The following is an 18,304-nucleotide window of genomic DNA, read 5'->3' on the forward strand; positions in this document are numbered from 1 at the left end:
TCAGCTAATCCAGAGTGGGATCTGGCAGTATAATTGTAATTACAAATGCATATACCCCATGGTTTAGCAGTATATTTCCTGAGTATAGACCTAGGGAGAGTCACACCCCAATGTATGAGAGTCAGGTACGAGGATGCTGACTGTACCATTGTTTGTGGAAACAAAAACATGGAGACAGCCAGGTTGTCCATCACTAGGGAAAGGGATGAGTAAAACAGTGGGGATGCAAATAACGGAACACCAGGTAGTAGCTGGCAGCAATGAAATAGAGCAGAGATTCTCAAAGTGTGGTCCTTGTACCAGCAGCATTAGCATCACCTGGTATATTAGTTTCCTAGAGCTGCCGTAGCAAAATGCCACAAGCTGGGTTGCTTATAAGAAGATAAATTTATTGTAAGACAGTTCTGGAAGCTAGAAGTCTGAATTTGGGGTGTCAGCAGGTCCATGCTCCCCCCAACATCCCTAGGGAAAGATCCTTTCTTGTTTCTCCCAGCTTCTGGTAGCCCCAGACGTTCCTTGACTTGCAGATGCATCTTCACACGGCTGTCCTTTCTCTGTTTCTCTGTGTCTCTTCTCCTCTTTTATGGGGATGCCACTCAGATTGGATTGAGACCCACTCTATCCCAATTGACCTCATGCTGACTTAACTGAGAACATCTTCAAAACCCGTATTTCCAAACGAGGTCATGTTCACAGGTCCAGGGTTTAATATGTCAACGTATCTTTTTTGGGGGACACAATTCAGTCCATCACACCTGATAACTGTTAGAAATGCAAATGTCCAACCCCATCCCAGTTCTACTGAATCAGAAAATCTAGGGGTGGGGCCCAGCAATCTGTGTTTTAACAAGCCCTCCAGGAATTCTAATGTATGCTCAAGGTTGAGAATCACTGAAATACGGGTACACATGGATAGCTACTAAAATATAACAGTTGCTGTCAGGTCAACTCTGACTCATGACAGATTCATGTGTGTCAGAATATTGCTCCATAGGATTATCAGTGGCAGATTTTTTTGGAAGTAGATTGCCAGACCTTTCTTCTGAGGCCCCTCTGGGTGCGCTCCAACCACCAATCTTTCGATTAGCAGCTGAGCACGTTAATCATTATGCACCACACAGGGACTCCCATTAAAACATAGACTTAAGTAAAAAATTAAGAAAGAGGATGAGATTTATAGCTCAACAGAGTTTACTTAAATTAAAGGGATGGACATGCAAAAAAAAATGACATTTGATGATAGAGACCCCCATTCTAATGAGTTTCCTCCATGTGGAGAAGGGAAATGGGATAAAGGAAAGGGGGGAAAAGAAAAGAAGCGTTGATACTTGTATAAACTAATGCTGATATTATACCATGATCTGAGGAGTGGGTTTAATTCAATTTTCTGTACCTGAAAATCTATATAAACAAATTAACAAAGTGCAGAAGATAATAGTAGCAGTAAGCACAGTATTGATCAAGGGTTTCCCTTGTGCCATACTCAGGTCTCACTCCTTTACATGAATTAAGTTGTTGGATTCTCCCAATAACTCCATGGCACACCTGCTTATGTCATTTTTGTTTTAGAGATGAGGAAAACGAAGCATAGAAAGGTTGGGGAACCTGCCTGAGGTGACATGGTTAGTAAGGGGTGGAGCTGCCTCTCTAATCCTAGGCAACTTGCAGGTCTATCTCAGTGGTTCTTATTTTGCCCCCAGGGGACATTTGGCAATGTCTGGAGACACGTTTGACTATAACAACTGGAGAAATGCTACTGGCATCTATTCAGAAGAGGCCAGGGATGCTGCTAAACATCCTACAATGCACAGGGCACCCCCTACAAAAAAATGATCATTCCCTAAATGTAAATTACGCTGGCTTTGAGAAACCCTGATGCCATCTCCATCATAAAGCCTGTCTTGTCTCTTCCAAACCAGTATTTGCCTAACGAGGTTCCAAAGAACACCTGGATACCATGAGTTTTTAATTAGGTGTTCTGTTGGAGAACCTGGTGGTGCAGTGATTAACAGCTACGGCTGCTAAGCAAAAGGCCAGGAGTTCGAATCCACCAGCCAATCCTTGGAAACCCTATGGGGCAGTTCTACTCTGTCCTACAGGGTCGCTATGAGTTGGAATCAACTCAACAGCAACAGGTTTTTTTTTTTTTAGTATTGGGGAAAAGCAACATCAATGAAACATTATTTTATCCCAAAGTGTGAAGTGAGTGTGTGTGTAAGTGTGTGAGTATGTATGACTAAACACATTTACACAGTTGACCTTAGTATTTGAGAAATAACCTGAACTGGTGTCTACAAGTGAGATGTGCAGATTTTGCCTTAGTCAACAGACACCTTTACCAACTGGTTATAGTACCTGAGGTTTGCCATCTACTCAATGGTCACCAGTCTGTGGCGTATCTTGTATTATAATTTCACCCTATATTTATGATATTATTCTTTACCTACTATATACAAAATATATTCAAGTTTGATCACTTTATTGACCAAGTTTTATCAATTAATTATTATGTGGAACAATATTTTTCACCATAAACTTCAACCCATATGCATATTTGTCTTAGTTACCTAGTGCTGCTATAACAGAAATACCAGAAGTGGGTGGCTTTAACAAACAGAAATTTATTCTCTCACAGTTTAGGAGGTTAGAAGCCCAAATTCAGGGTGCCAGCTCCAGGGGGAGGCTTTCTCTTTCTATCAGCTCTGGGGGAAGGTCCTTGTCATCAATCTTCCCCTGAGCTTCTAGAAGTTTTTCAGCACAGGGACCCCAGATCCAAAGGACACACACTCCTGGCTCTTCTTGCTTGGTGGTATGAGGTCCCCCTGTCTCTCTTCTGGCTTCTCTCTTTTATATCTCGGAAGGGATTGACTTAAAACACAACCTAATCTTGTAGACTGAGTCCTGCCTCATTAATATAACTGCCTCTAATCCCACCTCATTAACATCATAGAGGTGGGATTTACAACACAGAAGAAAATCACATCAGATGACAAAATGGTAGATGACTACACAATGTTGGGAATTATGGCCTAGCCAAGGTGACACATATTTTTGTGGGGCACAATTCAATCCATGACATTATTTCATATTATGATTTCTGTTAGTTTCCTGACAGTATGTAATGACTGTTAATATTCATATTCAGATATTTGAGTTACTGCTATTTAAGTGAGAATGATTACTCCCTCTTCTGAATTCATCTATTTGTGCCTCATTTCACACTCTGTACCTTTTAGCAGAGAGTCTGAGAAAAGGAGGAAGACCCTCAATGAGATGGATTGACACAGTGACTGCAACAATGGGCTCAAACATAATGACAATTATGAGCATGGTGCAGCGTTTCGTTCTGTTGTACGTATGGTCACTATGAGTTGGAACAGACTTGATGGCACCTAACAACAACCACACCTTTTAGTACAGGTGCCTCTATAGTTTCTCTACATTGTAAGCTCTTTGGGTTACATCTGAATTGCATGGTTTGTATTTGATGTTCATTAAAACTTTGAACTATAGTCACAATGCTAAAAATGCTGAAAAAGATAATTTATATAAAATTATCTGCCCACTCTACACCCTTTACCCTTGACCATTGAAGAAAACTTGACCATGTTTTACTCAAAATTTAATGTATACTTCTTGCAAGTAAGGAAAATTAGATTAATAAGGCATGAAAGATACGTGTTGGAAATTTCCCAGAAGGAAAGTTACCATATACAATCTCAAGTTAATATTTTTTACTGCCATTTTTTTTCCAAAAAGAAATGGATTTGAATATAGACACTTATTCATATTACTCAAACCTCTAAGTATATCAAAGTGAACCAACATGCTGGTCAACACAACATGAGCTGAAGACTTGAAACCAACAGATATGGTCATGGGAGGTATTGGCAGGGGCTGTGTGGCCCTAGTCATGCTGTTTCACCATGACTATTTCTGGGAACCCACCTGCTAAGTGAAGGACTTGCATATCCACCAACTATGGCAGTCCTTGCTCTAACAGAAACTCACCACCCCAATGCTAAATCTCACATTGTTCAGACATTCCTTCTGCATCGTGGCGCTCCTACACTCTTTTCTATTTCTCTAAATGACATCACTATCCACTCAAATGCTATAACCAGAAATCTGTGAATCATTTTTTGACTCCTGTTTTCCTCACCCTCAATGTTAATCTATTATCAAGTCTTATTGGTGTTACTTCCAAAATATATCTTAAACCTGCTCACACTTCTGTCTTTACTACTCTTCAAGTTCAGCCTCCATTAGCTCTTTAGTAGATGAGTATAATGGCCTTGAACTGCAGTAATACACTTTAAATCTTGCATTTGAATCCAGGTCTTTCTCCAAACTTTCCCTTTCCCCTATCTCAAAGAGGACTTCACAAATGAAGGATGCTCTGTCCTCTAGGTTTAGAACTAGGACCGATACATGTTTTCTAGGCTTCCAGCTCCTTAATATCTGAATTTAAACAAAATAAAACATATATGCCTCATGAACTGGAAGTTCAGAACTACTGTGATGGTTGAAATTTATATGTCAGCTTGGTTCTGCTATGGTGCTATTATTTAATCAAACACTAATCAGATGTTGCTGTGAAAGTATTTTGTGGATGTGATTATTTACAATGAGCTGATTTTTAGTAAGGGAAATTATCCTTGATAATGCAGATGGGCCTCATGTAGTCAGCTGAAGACCTTAAGGGCAAAAACTGACATTTCCTAGAGGAAAAGGAATTCTGCCTCAAGAATGTAATTTAGAAACCTTGCCTGAATTTCCAGCCTGCCACCTGCCCTACTAATTTCAGATTCAAGATGGCAACATCAACTTTTTCCTGAGTTTACAGCTTGGCAGCCTGCCTTATGGATTTCATTCCATGTTCCGATTATTAATGGATGTTTCCAGCTATTTCTTTTCATTATGAGTCATGCCACATCAGCAAATGAAGGAAAGATTTTTCTCTCTTTCTTTCTATATGTGTATATAGAGTCGTTGTGATTGTTAGGTGCAGTGGAGTCAGTTCCTACTCATAGCGACTCTATAGGACAGAGTAGAATTGTCCGTAGGGCTTCTAAGGAGTGGCTGGTGGATTTGAACGGCTGACCTTTTGGTTAGCAGCTGAGCTTTTAACCACTATGCCACCAGGGCTCCATACACACGCACACATACACACACACACACATATAAAGGAGCCCTCGTGGTGTAGTGGTTAAGCAATCGGCAGCTAACAAAAAGGTCGGCAGTTCAAATCCACCGTCTGCCCTCGGAAACCCTATGGGACAGTTCTACTCTGTCCTATAGTGTCACTATAACTTGACGGCAATGAGTTTTTTTTTTGGTTACATATATAAATGTATATGTCTGTATATATCCACCACGCATCTGTCAGTTTGTCGTACTGTGGTGGCTTGCGTGTTGCTGTGATACTGGAAGCTTTGCCATTAGTATTTCAAATACCAGCAGGGTCACCCTTGGTGGACAGGTTTCAGTGGAGCTTCCAGACTAACTAAGACAGACTAGGAAGAAGGACCTGGCAGTCTACTTCTGGAAAAAAATGGGCAGTGCAAACCATATGAGTAGGAGTGGAACCTTTTCTGCTGATATAGTGCCGGAAGATGAGCCCCTCAGGCTGGAAGGCACTCAAAAGACGACTGGGGAAGAGCTGCCTCCTCAAGGTAGAGTCAACCTTAATGACGTGGGTGGAATCAAGCTTTCTTCAAAATGAGACGAAATAGCTGGAAACATCCATCAGCAATCAGAACATGGAATGTACCAAGTATAAATGTAGGAAAATTGGAAATTGTCAAAAATGAAATGGAGCTCATAAACATTGATATCCTAGGCATTAGTAAAATTAAATGGACTGTTATTGACCATTTTGAATCATGAGCTACTATCCCGGGAATGACAAACTGATAATGTCCTGTTCATTATCAAAAAAAAAAAAAAAATTCAAGATCTATCGTGAAGTACAATGCTGTCAGTGATAAGATAATATCCATATGCCTATGAGGAATACCAGTTAATATGACCATTATTCAAATTTATGGACCAACCACTAATGCCAAAGATGAGGAAATTGAAGATTTTTACCAACTTCTACAGTCCGAAATGGACCAAACATACCATCAAGATGCATTGGTAATTACTGGTGATTGGAATGGGAAAGTTGAAAACAAAGAAGGTTTGGTAGTTGGAAAATATGGCCTTGGTGATAGAAACAATGCTGGAGATCACATTATGGAATTTTGCAAGACCAACGACTTCTTCATTTCAAATGCTGTAAATGGAGAATAGACACATGGACCTCAATGGATGGAAAACATAGGAATCAAATCAACTATATCTGTGGGAAGACATGATGGAAAAGCTCAATATCATCAGTCAGAACAAGGCCAGGGACTGACTGCGGAACAGACCATCAATGGCTCGTATGTAAGTTCAAGTTGAAGTGGAAGAAAATTAAAACAAAAGCATGAGAGCCCAAATACAATCTTGAGTATATTCCACCTGAATTTGAAGACCATCTGAAGAATAGATTTGACACACTAAACATTAATGACCGAAGATCAGGTGAGTTGCGGGAAGACATTAAGGACATCATACATGAAGAAAACAAAAGGTAATTAAAAAGACAGAAAAGACCAAAATGGATGTCAGAAGAGACTCTGAAACTTGCTCTTGAACGTAGAGTAGCTAAAGCAAATGGAAGAAAATGATGAAGTAAAAAAGCCGTACAGAAAATTTCAAAGGGAAGCTCAAGAAGACAAAGTAAAATATTCTAATAAAATGTGTGAAGACCTGGAGTTAGAAAACCAGAAGGGAAGAACATGCTTGGCATTTCTCAAGCTGAGAGAACAGAAGAAAAAAATTCAAACCTCGAGTTGCAATTTTGAAGGTTTCTATGGGAAAAATACTGATTAACACAGGAAGCATCAAAGCAGAAGAAGGAATACACAGAATCACTAAAAAGAGTTAGTTGACCTTCAGCCATTTCAGGAGATAGCTGAAGAAGTCCAATCTGCACTGCAGGCATTGGTTAAAAATAAGGCTCCAGAAATTGACGGAATACCGATTGAGATGTTTCAACAAACAGATGCAGTGCTGGAGGTACTCACATGTCTATGCCAAGAAATTTGGAAGAGATCCATATTTGTGCCCATTCCAAAGAAAGGTGATCCCACCGAATGTGGAAATTATCAAACAATATCATTAATATCACATGCAAGTTACATTTTGCTGAGGATCATTCAAAAGCAATTGAGGCAGTACATCAACAGGGAAGTACCAGATATTCAAGCCGGATTCAAAAGAGGATGTGAAATGAGATACCATTGCTGATGCCAGATGGATATTGGCTGAAAGCAGAGAATACCAGAAAAATGTTTAACTGTGTTTTATTGCATATGCAAAGACATTCGACTGTGTGGATCATAACAAATTAAGGATATTATTTCGAAGAACGGGAATTCCAGAACACTTAATTGTGCTCATGTGGTACCTGTGCAAAGACCAAGAGGCAGTCCTTAGAACAGAGCAATGGGATACTGCATGGTTTAAAATCAAGAAAAGTGTGTGTCAGGGTTGCATCCTTTCACTATACTTACTAAATCTACATGCTTATCAAAGAATCCAAAAAGCTGGACTATATGAAGAAGAATGCAGCATCAGGATTGGAGGGAGACTCATTAACAACCTGCAATATGCAGATGACACAGGCTTGCTTTCTGAAAGTGAAGAGGACTTGAAGAACTTACTGATGAAAATCAAAGACCACAGCCTTCAGTATGGATTCACCTCAACATAAAGAAAACAAAAATCCTCACAACTGGACCAATAAGCAATATCATGATAAATGGATAATATGTCGAAGTTGTCAAGGATTTCATTTTACTTGTATCCACAATCAATGTCCATGGGAGCAGCAGTCAAGAAATCAAAGGATGTATTTCATTTGGCAAACCTTCTGCAAAAGACCTCTTTAAGGTGTTAAAAAGACGTCACTTTGAGGACTAAGGTACTCCTGACCCAAGCCACAGTATTTTTAATAGCCGCGTTAGCATGTGAAAGCTGGACAATGAATAAGGAAGACCAAAGAAGAATTGATGCCTTTGAATTACGGTGTTTGGGAAGAATATTAAATATGCTATGGACTGCCAGAACAAACAAATCTGTCTTGGAAGAAGTACAGCTAGAATACTTCTTGGAAGTGAGGATCACGAGACTTTGTCTTATGTACTTTGGACACATTATCAGGAGGACCAGTCCCTGGAGAAGGACATCGTGCTTGGTAAAGTAGAGGGTCAGAAAAAAAGAGGAAGACCCTCAACGAGAAGGATTGGCACAGTGGCTGCAACAACGGGCTCACACATAAAAATTGTGAGGATGGCGCAGAACCAGGTAGTGTTTCATTCTGTTGTATGTCACTATGAGTTGGAACCCACTGGATTGCACCTAACAACAACTATATATATATACACCATATTTTTACGCAAGTAGGGCATGTTTTCTAAGTTTGTTAGCCAACCGCTCCCTCTTCCAGCGAGATGTTTTTTAAGTGTGCTAATGCTAATTTATTTTACAGTTGAAGGTTGGCAAACAAACATAGATGGTATGTGCTATTTATGTAAAAATACAGTATATATCTATATCTATCTATCTATACACACACACATATGTATTTACCCATTACCCATTGCCGTTGAGTTGATTCCCTCTCATAGTGACCCTGTAAGACAGAGTAAGACTCCCTCATAGGGTTTCCAAGGCTGTAAATCTTTACAGAAGCAGACTGCCACATCTTTCTCCCTGGGAGTAGCTGGTGGGTTTAAACTGCCGACCTTTCAGTTAGCAGCTGAGCACTTAACCATATTACCACCAGGGCTCCATAAATATATATATATATATATATGTAAATATATCAAGAAGAGTTCTATAAATTTCTAGTTATGGTCACTTCTAGCTCACAGTGTCTGTATATATTTAATAATTTCAGTTTATGCATTTTCTTTCCATCACATGCGTGCTGTATCTATTCCATGTGACATCAATCCAAGCATGAGCCATAGCCCTTTCTTTACGCACACACACACACGCACACACACACACACACACTCCATTTGTGTGTAGTGAATACTACTAAGGGTAGTTAGGGAGAAAGGTTAGAGACAAGAAGTATTTCCTTCACATCAACAAAAACTTCAAATGAAATATCAGACATCCTTTTTCTTAAATGCCCCTTGCCTACCTAATCTCAGGGGATTTCTCACCGAACTGTCCACGTTTCCTCGTCCGCTAGTCTCACACCATCGGGGTTTTCCTGCCAGCCCTACCACCTTCTCTGCTTTGTATCTCTTTTTTCTTTTCTGAAGCAAAACCCATTCCTCTCCTCTCATGCAAAGGTGTTTAGCCACATCCTTTGTGCCTTGGCTTTCGCTAATACCCAGCCCCCAGGGCCTTCCCTTCAAAAAAGAGACACTTACTTTCTCACAAACAGGAATTCTCTTTCATCTATTAAGACAATATATTATTACTGTTGTTAACTGCCATTCAGTTGACCCTTGACTCATGGCAACCCCTGCACAATCCGAGTAGTGTTGTGATTCACAGGGTTTTCATTGGCTGATTTTCAGAAGTAGATCACCAGGCCTTTCTTCTTAGTCCATCTTAGTCCGGAAGCTCTGCTGAAACTTGTTCTTCATAGTTATGGATTGAATTGTGTCCCCTAAAAATACGTGCTGTAAATTCTAAACCCCTATACATGTGACTGGAGCCCCGGTGGTCCGTGGTTAAAAGCTCGGCTGCTAACCAAAAGGTCGGCAGTTCAAATCCACCAGCTTCTCCTTGGAAACCCTATGGGGCCGTTCTACTCTGTCCTATAGTGTCCCTTTGAGTCAGAATAGACTCAATGGCAGTGGGTTTGGTTATTTTCTTTTTCCTTCTGTGCTTAATCTACACTGATACATCTTATTAACATAACAAAGAAAGCCCTATTCCTAAATGAGATTGCATTCACATGTATACAAAAAAACCAAATCCTTTGCCCTCAAAGCCCGTTAGGAATCATAGTAATCGTATAAGACAGAGTAGAACTGCTTCATAGGGTTTTCAAGGAGTAGCTGGTGGATTTGAACTGCTGATCTTTTCGTTAGCAGCCACGCTCTTAACCACTGAGCTGCCAGGGCCTCTTGGCACAGATAAGTGAATACAAACGGAGGGGAAGATACAGGCCACATGAAGATCACCAAGGAACCAATGAACAGAAGCTGAAAAAACATAAAGGCCTTCCCCCAGGGCTGAGAGAGAGAAAGAGAGACAGAGAGAAAGCCTTCGCCTAGAGCCAGTGCCCTGAAGTCAAACTTCTAGATCCTAAACTGTGAAAAAATTACATTTCTGTTTGTTAAAGTCACCCACTTGTAGTACTTCTGTTATAGTAGCACTAAGAAACGAAGATAAGCAATATAGCAACACGCTAGCCACCACTGAAAGACAGATGGTGGCTGCACGTGAGGTACATCAGCCTGGAATCAAACCCCGGTCTCCCACATGGAAGGCGAGAATTCTACCACTGACTGAACCACCACTGCCCTCAGTATATTATTATTGCCCTTTAAAAGAGGTTGGCGATTTCAACTCAAGTTAAACCTTTCTAATAGACAGAGTTTGAGATTCACCCTACAAATGTCTATTGAAAACTTCTTAAGAGTTTGACATCATTTTGTTGCTAGGTTCATAATGGTGTGTAAAACCCAGCAAGACTTCTGCTTTCACAGAGTTTAGAAAATACATATTTAGCAGTGATGTTTACTGTAAATATGTAATTATAAAAAAAGATAAGACTTTGTAAGAAAGGAATTTAGTCCTATGAAATTATATTCCTTAACACCCAACCTAGACTGCATACCAGGAAAGGCATCCATGAGGAAGTGAGGGTAGAAGTGAATTTGAAGCAGCAGCATCCTGGTAAATTTTAACAACCAGCACTTTGGGGCGGGGGTGGTATGTCAAGTTCTGATGTGTAGCATTTACCAATTTACATGGTGTAAATATACTTTGGACATGTTATTAGGAGAGATCAGTCCCTGGAGAAGGACATCATGCTTGGTAAAGTAGAGGGTCAGCAAAAAAAGAGGACGACTCTCAACGAGATGGATTGACACCATGGCTGCAACAATGGGCTCAAGCAGAACGGTGATTATGAGGATGGCACAGGACCAGGCAGTGTTTTATTCAGTAGTACATAGGTTGCTATGAGTCAGAATTGACTTGATGGCACCTAACAACAATACGGTCGAAATATTTCCACTATGGATGAATTTCAAGCTACCAATGTGGCATGACAATGTGGTGTTGGAAAGACAAGTTGCACTGTATCATAGCATTTCTACCATACAGAAATGACCTTTAGAACATCAATAACCCATTGTCGTTGAGTCAATTCCAAGTCATAGTGACCTTATAGGACAGAGTATAGTGACCTTATAGGGCCCCATAGGATTTCTAAGAAGCAGCTGATGGATTTGAACTGCTGATATTTTGGTTGGCAGCTAAACTCTTAATCACTATGCCACCAGCGTAGTACAACACAGTAAAATAATTAGGAAGTGATGAGTTTTGAGTACTTACTGCCTTTGTTTTTGATATAAGTTATTTGTGCACTTACATAATTTCTTTTCTTTTTTTTTATTGTACTTCAGGTGAAGGCTTACAGAACAAATAGTTTCTCATGAAACAGAAGTACACATGTTTTTTTGTAACATTGGTTAACAACCCCACAACATATCAACCCTCTAACTTCTCAACCTCTTTTTTTTTTGGTGAACATACACATAGCCGAAGATACACCATTTCAAAAATGCCTACCTGCACAGTTCAGTGACATTGACTACGCTCTTCGAATTGTGCTGTTATTCTCACTTAAGATGAAGGCTTACAGAACAAAATAGTTTCTCATTTAACAGTTACTACAAATGTTGCCCTATGACAATAGTTAACAATCTCACAGCACATCAACAATATCCTTACTCAACCTTGGGTTCCCTATCACCAGCTTCCTTGTCCCCTTCTGCTTTCTGGCCCTTGTCACTGGACTCCTGTACCTCGTTAGTCTCATTTGGTGTTACAGGGCTGTCCACTCCCACATAATTTCTTTTTTAATAATAGCTTCATTTAACAATCAGCTGGCAAAAAATTCTTGAGAACACAACAGTCAGCTCTTGTGAACCTCTGAGAGCTGTATCCAGTACACAGCACTGAAGTTTGAGTGGGGGGGTACAAAGTAGTAGCAGCATGTGCAAAGACCCTGTGGTGAGAGGTAATTTGGCAAGGCTGCTAGGATCTTAGCTCTGCATCCTAATAGCCTTAAGTGAGGCCTTTGGAGGTTTATGAGTAGAGGTGAAATGATCAGATTGTACTTGGGAAAGGCCTGGTATGGGAGGTGGGCAGTTTCCTGCTGTCATTGCAGTGGTTTTGCTTGACCTTGAGTAAACACTTGAGGAGAAGGATTCAAGTTCTGAAAGGGGACTTGATGCCTTTACATCTCTTTCAACTCTGAAATTTCATGACAATCAAAGAAAGACCGAAGTTTTAGACGACAAATAGAAGAGATGAGAACCGAGGAATTAAGAAGCTAGAAATGGTGTCTTGCACATTGTAAGTAGACATATAAATATACCAGCAACCCAAGGACAAAAAAAAAAAAAAGCCTTATCTTTAAAAAAAACAACCACAGGAAGCAAAGGGAGTCAGGTGTTTTCCCCTCTCTCTTCCTTCTCGTGGGCTCCTATTTTTGAAACATCACTTCCTCAAGGTGTCAAACAATTATATCTGCTAAAATATTTCTGCCAACATGATCCTAAAGAGGATAAAGTGGATTATTTATGCCATTCCCTCTTGGCAGGAGTGGATGAGATGGTAAGCACTGCAACATTGCCTTTTAAAAACCTCCTTGTGCAAGAGATTTCGGAGAGTGTAGCCCAAGATTAAGAAGACTAATGAGGAGCTTCAAATAGGGGGGAAAACAGTCCACCAGTCACCCCTCCCTTTTATCTGTGGCTGTGGTTACTGTGTTGTCCTCTATGCTGCCCCCTCCACCCCTTGTCTTTAGCCACAGATTTCTGACTCCAAAGCTGCCTGCCTTGTGGGCACCTCTGCTGTAATTCTGCCCCCCCCGCCATGGAAGGAGCCCTGATGCCAGCACAGCCCCAGCGTCTGCCCATGGACCACGTGCCACAACCCACGCCCTGGTCAACATAGCCTTTCAGGCCACCTCCACCCTGGACATTCCTGATAACAGCCTACCTCCCCCCCTTCACTGACCGTCAGACTAAGTCCCCATAAGCCCTGGCGTGGGACTTAGTCTGATGGCCAGTGAAGACTTAAGAAAAAGGGCTTAGGGAACAGTCAAATTTCTGCTTCTTTATGCATTAACTATGCATCCCTATGTAAGTTAAGGAATCTTTCTGGGCCTCAGTTTTCCTATCTAGGGAATAGGAGTTGGAACTCTTTTTTTTCCCCCATGTTAGGTGCTGAGGAAATGAGAGAGTGTTTCGAAGTACCTAGCACAATCAACAAATGATAACTCACTAAACCAAAAACCAAACCTATTATTGTCGTCGATTACGACTCATAGAGATCCTATAGACAGAGTAGAACTGCCCCATAGGGTTTCCAAGGCTGTACCCTTTACAGAAGCAGAATGCCACATCTTTCTCCTCCAGAGCAATTGGTGGGTTCAATCTGCCGACCCTTCCGTTAGCATCCAAGTGCTTAACCACTGCACCAGCAGAGCTCCTACCTACTATAATTATTGGTGCCAATGGTTAATGCACTCAGCTGTTAACAAAAAAATTGGAGGCTCAAGTCCACTCAGAGGCCTCTCAGAAGACAGGCCTGGCAACGTACTTCTGAAAAATAAGCCATTGAAAACCCTATGGAGCACAGTTCTACTCTGACGTATACGGGGTCACTATGAGTCAGGATTTACTAAATGGCAGCTGCTACTGGTGCTATGATTATTGTTGTTATTTGCTATCTGAGCTGCCTGCAATTGGTGTGTTTGTCAGAGTCCCACTCATTGACTCCTTCATTCTGCGCATCTCCTATGTGCCAGGTGCCCTGCTGTCAGCCTTCTATTCCTTGCCCCATAGTTAAAAGGATCTATTCAACTCAGTCCCTTTTGCATTTCATTCAGAGATGCTTTCATAATTTCCAGAGAAGATGAACTCTGCATCACCACTAGGCTAAGCGACAGAGATACACAGAGAATGAATAAAAACGCCCCTGACCCCATGGAACTGACATTCCTGCATGTCCACCATGAGTAAGGGCCATTCTACTGAATAGTTAATTTTGGTTACATGCTGCTAATGCTTCCTTCCTTAGCATGCATTTTTAAGTTAGTTTATGGCTTACTAGGTAGGGAGAAGTGGTGATTTAATGGTAGAATTCTCAACTTCCACGTGGGAGACTGAGGTTCAATTTCTGACCAATGTACCTCATGCGCAGCCACCACCCACTTGTCAGTGGAGGCTTGTGTGTTGCTATGAGGCTGAACAGATTTTAGTAGAGCTTCCAGACTAAAATGGACTAGGAAGAAAGGCCTGGAGATCTACTTTCAAAAATCAGACACTGAAACGTCTATGGATCATAACGGTCTGATCTGCAACTGATTATGAGGATGGCACAGGACTGGGCAGTGTTTTGTTTCTTTGTGCATGGAATCACTTGGAGTCAAGGGGCTAACTTGATGACAGCTGACAACAAAAATAACATGACTTATATAGCCCAATAGATAAACATACTCTTCATTTCCTTTAGGAAAGCTAATAAGGGAAGGAAAAGAAAATTCTTACAATTGGACCAATAAACAACATCATGGTAAATGGAAAAAATGAAGCTGTCAGTGATTTCTTTCTGCCTGGACTGACAATCAATGTCCATGGAAACAGCAGGCAAGAAATCAAATGATCTATTGCACTGGGCAGATCTGCTGCAAATGACCTTTTAAAGTGTTAAAAAGGAAAAATGTCACTTTGAGGACTAAGGTGTCCCTGACACAAGTCATGATATTTTCAGTTGTCTCATATGCATGCAGAGCCCTCGTGGCTCAGGAGCCCTGGTAGCTCAGTGGTTAAGAGCTCGGCTGTGAACCAAAAGGTTGGTAGTTCGAATCCACCAGCCACTCCTTGGAAACCCTATGGGACAGCTCTACTCTGTCCTATAAGGTCGCTATGAGCTGGAATAGACATGACAGCAGTGGGTTACATATGCACGCTACAGCTGGACAATGAACAAGGAAAATAGAAGAAGAATTGATGCATTTGAGTTGTGGTATTGGCAAAGAATACTGCATACATATACCATGGACTGCCACAAGAAGGAACTGTTCAGTCTTAGAACAAATACAACTAGAACGTTCCTTAGAAGTGAGGATAGTGAGACTTCAACTTGCTCACTTTGGACATATCATCAGGAAAGACCAATCACTAGAGAAGAACATCATGTTTAGTAAAGCGGAGGGTTAGCGAATGAGGTAAACCCTCAAGGAGATGGATTAACACAATAGCTACAACAAAGGACTCACATAATCAATAATGATGAAGATGGCACAAAACTTGGCAGTGTTTTGTTCTGTTATACATAAGGTCATCATGAGTCAGGGGCAACTCGATGGTAACTAACAACAGCAATGATAAGGGAAGAAAGCAATAAACATCTACTATGTGTCCACAGTGCAGTGGAGTTTTACAGGTATCATCTCATTCTTTTTGTAAACAACCATATGAAGAGGCATCTATTACTTGGTTTTGTTATTAAGTTAGCTAAAGTTCAGAGAGATTAAGAGACTGGTCCCCAAGCCCAGGACTTTGAAAACCTGAAGCAGGGCTTCCTGACATCAAAGTCTGAGCCCTTCGTATTATATAATGCTATAAATGTACCAATAACTTTACCAAACCAAAAAAAAGAAAAACAAACCCATTGCCATCAAGTCGATTCTGACTCATAGCGACCATATAGGACAGAGTAGAACTGTCCCGTAGGGTTTCCAAGGAGTGACTGGTGGACTAGAATTGCTGACCTTTGGGTTAGCAGCTAACTCTTAAATACTGTGCTACGAGGATTCCAACAACCTTATAGCCCAGTCTTTCTTGTTTTTGACCAACACTTATCACCTCTCACAATATCATAGTAAAAGCAGTAGTACTCTCCCACCAGGTAAGGGAACCATGACATCACCAGTCCAATCTTTTACTCTTCTTTATGCGAGAGTTCAGGTCCCTTTCTATAGGGGCCAGTCTGTTGACCTTTTTGTTCTCTTTATAGTTGAGGAAAACTTAACAAAAGAAAAGTTTAATGAACTCACCATTGAATGTGCAGCAACTTAGCAAGAAATGTGGTCAAATGACTTGCAACTGCATTTGCCTTTTGTCTTCTGGATTACGGCCAAATCTGAGCTGCCCTAACAAACAGAATCACCAAATTTTCTTCACCATCAAAACGCCTTGTGTTCTGAGTTGGTGATAGTTCAGAAAGCTGATTTCAAGCTTCCTGGTCAAGATCTTGGTCTGTAAGTTTCTTGTCCTATTTGATAGGTGCAGTGGTCAAAGAGATCCCCTTTTTCTGCTACTCAGGGGGAGGTGGAGTTGTTAACAGGAGCCCTGGACTTTGCTGGCTTTGGACAAAACAGGTAAGCACAGCTGAGGTGGGGTGTTGAGCCTGCCTCACACCTGCTGGTGACATCAACCATCAACAGTTGCATCAACAGTTCCTGTGGTGACTGTTCCTCATGTCCATGAAGGTTAAGCCCTGAGCCTCAGGGAACTCAAGTTTTTTTTTTTTCCCAGAATCTTTCTAGAACAATGGAAGCAAATGTGACATTTCTTTTTCTGCCTAATTTGTAGCAGTTCTGTACAAGATCTGGATGCTGATGCCTTGTTATATGCATTGCAAATATCTCCCCCCAGGATGGGGCTTGCCTTTCAGCTTTTTTCATGGAATCTTTTGATAAGCAAACACTCATATTCCATTTCATATTGATTGGTGCTGGTTGCTTGGAACATCACTTTATGGAAAGGCTCTGAGGCTGAGGGCTGGCTCAATAGGAAAGGCCACTGTGATTTGTAAGAGGCATTTGACAACTGTGAGGCCACCTGAGACTGTCATTTTATAACCCTGGAATAAGCCAGCTAACTAGTCAAATGGATTCCAGTTCTTACTCCTTCCAATGAACCCACTGGATGAAACTCAATCGTATGGATTGAGGCAAATGAAATGTTAGAGGTTCACATAAGGAGAAGAAGATAGTCCAAAAGTGGTAGACACACACACATTCTCTCTTGCTCAAGGGACAGGCAAATTTCACCTCCCCGGAGGAGATAAGGAGCCCTGGTGGCTCAGTGGTTAAGACCTTGGCTGCTAACCAAAAGGTCGGCAGTTCAAATCCACCAGCTGCTCCTTGGAAACCCTGTGGGGCAGTTCTACTCTGTCCCATAGAGTCGCTATGAGTCAGAATCAACTTCACAGCAATGGGTTTGGTTTTTTGATTTTTTTTTTGTTTTTGGAGGAGATGAAGTAAGCCCTGGAGCTGAAGGATGAGTAGGAGTTCACCAAGCAGAAAAAAGAACATCTCAATAGATGTAAATGGTCAATAACACGAATAGAACGAATAGTGTGTTTGGAGAAGTCCAGCGGTTTGGCGGGCCTGAATCATCCTGAGTGTAGCAGGTGGTGGTGATTGATGAGACTGGAGAGTTTCCTGTGCTCTTAGCGGTTAGGTGTTAAAAACTGAGACTTCACTTTGCAGGTTATGGAGCGTCAGGCCCTGGTCCTCTCTACCAGCCAGCATCAGGGTCAAAGTGTGTAAGATAATATGATAAAGCCTGAGATACGGCAAGGACAGAGTAACAGGAACACGAAGACAGAAGATTCTCAGAAATTAGTAGGCAATTGAGTTCGTAGCTTTTGCTAGGTCTTTCAGCTAGGAGCAAGGAACCCTGGTGACACAGTAGTTAAGGGCTAGGCTGCTAACCAGAAGGTTGGTGGTTCGAACCCACCAGTCTCACTGTGGGAGACAGATGAGGCAGTCTGCTTCCCTAAAGATAACAGCCTTGAAAACCCTGTAGGGCAGTTCTACCCTGTCCTTTATAGGAATTGGGTAGGAATTGACTCTACTAGTAGGAATTGACTCAATGGCAGTGAGTTTGGTTTTGGTTTTGGCTTCCGCTAGCACAGGGCCCAAGCTTCATATGTGTTTCTAACAGCAGTTTCTATCTAAGCATAGAAGTCAAACCAGGGAATAAGAAGC

The sequence above is a fragment of the Trichechus manatus genome, unplaced genomic scaffold, assembly GCF_000243295.1.
Source record: "Trichechus manatus latirostris isolate Lorelei unplaced genomic scaffold, TriManLat1.0 scaffold00150, whole genome shotgun sequence".
NCBI lineage: Eukaryota > Metazoa > Chordata > Mammalia > Sirenia > Trichechidae > Trichechus > Trichechus manatus.